This window comes from Nannobrachium achirus, assembly GCF_963921795.1.
Source record: "Nannobrachium achirus genome assembly, chromosome: 8".
Taxonomy (NCBI): Eukaryota; Metazoa; Chordata; class Actinopteri; order Myctophiformes; family Myctophidae; genus Nannobrachium; species Nannobrachium achirus.
In genome coordinates, this window is record NC_137817.1 from 12,193,423 (window position 1) to 12,196,768 (window position 3,346).

The window sequence follows — 3,346 nt, forward strand, 5'->3', positions numbered from 1 at the left end:
TCGGGGCAACGGTTGCGTAGATATGAGCAGGGCAAAAGTGTGACGTGTGACGTGTGACGTGTGTGACGGACAGACGGACACCTCGAGCAGCTTTCTGTAGTAAGTGCGACCTCCGGTCGCAATAAATGATTTATAACAGGTCATTATTGTAAAGTGCTACCCTTATTTTTCTTCGAATACTATTTAAATTGTGTGTGTGTGTGTGTGTGTGTGTGTGTGTGTGTGTGTGTGTGTGTGTGTGTGTGTGTGTGTGCGCGTGTGCGTGTGCGTGTGCGTGTGTGTCTGTGCCTGCTTACAGTATGTCTATCTTCACACATTTAATGCAATACAATACAATATTTAGAGGCAGAATTTACACATTTAGAGACGCCTATTCTCTCTCTTTCTCTCTTTCTCTCTCTCTCACTCTGCCACTGTCATCAATCGCCTCTGTTACATCACTCATTGTTATGCTTTCCACACTCACTGGAAACTAAAAGTCTGGTGGAAAAACTGAGAGTATTTTCAGACACATTCTCTATAAAAGCCCAGTAGCCTATGAGACTTTTTAACTTGACCCAGTGGGTCAAAATTAAAAGTGGTAAAAAGTTGAGACGTGTGGGTTATTTTGTCTGCGAAAAGCACTAAGGAGGGAAACAATAAAGAGATAAAAATAGTAAAGTATTCTTATAAAAACAGTGGCGTCTCTTCCTTCAGAGGGTGAAAATGACTTGTATTGCAATGCACTTTAGTTTTCATCACAAATCCACAAAGAACACGTTAGAAGAAAAACACATCTTCCCAGCTTGAGCTTCTACGTCCAGTATATTCAGATGTGGGCGAATGTGAAGAGTCGACTACAGATAAACAGCCACTGTCTAGAATCAAAGTAATGTTCCAGAGAATAAATACCTCTAGGGACATGCTATTTATACGGTACCAAAAATAAACCATAGATTTCCTGGACTTATCACAGGTTTGCGGTTCCTTCCCAAAACTCGTTTGAGCTGTTTTTATTCTCATTGCTAAATGCAGGGAGCTGACTCCTGGTATTATAACGTCTCCTAATAGCTATGACTGTTCTGCTGCTGTATATGTATATATGTTATATGTATTATTATATGTATTGTGTGATAAAGTAATTTTCCCTTATTTACCGTGGATAGTAACTGGACCAAGAATAAACCAGTTTCCCCAAAAGTACTCCGCACACAAGAAAAGAGTCCACATAGTGTAAATATCCATTTCTGTTACTGTATTCAAAAGTCAGCATAGATGAATGCCCAGTGATCAATAATCATGTTTCTGAATATAAGGCATAATACATTTCGCTGATATAGTTCAGTAGGCACAGAATGGTAGACATGTCAAACATTCATTGGCCATGCAGCAAAACATAACATCAGGAGATGGGTCAGGATGACGTCAATAGCAAGGACAGAAGCCATGTTTTGGCTTCTCTTTATCCCATGCAGTGTCCCGGACATTATGACATTTCTCTGGTCATCACCTCTTGTTCTTCCTGCGGAGGGCACATCTCAACACATCTATAGGTTATTTGTTCCAAACAGAATGCCCTTGACACTTAACACTGCACGTGCTGTCTATACCATATTAAATACGTTAACAGAGACAGATATTATTGCGACCATAGGTCGCAAGTTTACTATGAAAACCGGCACATCTTGTCTGCGTATCTCTGTCTGTCTGTCTGTCTGTCTGTCTGTCTGTCTGTCTGTCTGTCTGTCTGAAGGTCACGCCTGACACTGTGGTTCCCCTGACACATCACTGTGACATCACAGGTGATATCACAGGTGACATCACATATATAAAAGTCCATATATGGGTATTCTCCAGAATCCCTTTCATGCCCATGGAGATCCCTGATGTCATCGATATACATCACTGGTCAGGTGGCCAAGTCATGGCCCATATCTGTGTGGCTGGCTCAGATAGGGATCTCCATGTAAGAATCCCCTTTATTCCCATATATGGAGATCCCTGATGTCATCAATATTAAGTCCATATCTAACAGGACTTCATATGGGAATGCCCACATATGGAGGAAGACAGCCCATATATGTGTGGCTGGTTCAGACAGGGATCTCCATGTATGGTCATAAAAAGAGATGTACCAGTACATGGATCTCCATATGGGTACCAGGGGTCTCCATATATGGGTAACTGGTCCGATAGCTAAGAATTGTCCCTTCAGGGGTGAGGTTGCATGTCGCCCTGAGGCGTCTTACTAGTAATCAATTATCCTAACATTGCGTTAATTTATTGTTAAACTATCAATTTATGTATATAAATGGAACCAAGTGGTGGTTAAATGAACATTCAGGATTATAAAGTGTCAAGGAAAAAATAACTAAATAGCTGAATGGCAAACCATGACACAAGGACATGCACACAGTGAGTCAAGGTCAACATTTCCCTCTGACAGTGACACAGGAACACAGCTGGACAATACACCTCATTTCCTGTCCCTCTCTTGTATGTCATCATTTTCTCCCGCGCATCTGAGCATAACAACCATTCCCCTGGGTCCCTCCACCCTGCTTTCTCTCAAACTCCTTCTTCTTTCATAATTTTGTTATATGTGGTATATCGTCACTGTCAGGCGGAGACCTTGTATCTCCAAGTTTCAAATATGTATGTTTTTTTTTCTTGTAAATTACAGCCCTACTCCATCATACAAAAGTGTTGCATTTTCACTATTTTAAATCGTTTTTTAAAATAATAACAAGAAAAGGAAAGTTTTGGACATACAAGGTTTCTAATATATATATATATATATATATATATATATATATATATATATATATATATATATATATATATATATATATATATACTCTCTACACTCACTCCTCCCACCAACCCACACACCGACACACATCCACACCCACACAGCCCACACCCACACCCACCTTTTTACCCTCTCTCTCCCCCACTTCTAACTTCTTTTCTCTTTTATTTCAGCTTGCCCCCTCCACCCTTCCTCCATGAGGTTCTGCAGTGTGTGCTCCAATCACAGTTCTCTAAATGGAACCACATGTAGACTTGTATACTCATGGATTCCCAGGAATTCCTTGCTATGAGGTCACTCGCTCAACCCCGGGTCCCAGCTGTCACTCGGCCATGACTTTCACTGCTGGTTAATCTGCCCCATTACACACACACACACACACACACACACACACACACACACACACACACACACACACACACACACACACACACACACACACACACACACACACACACACACACACACACACACATACATCCACCAACCACAGCAGGGCTAAGGACTATATACTGTGTGGGGCCAAGAGTTTCTGTAACAAGGAGCCAAATCATG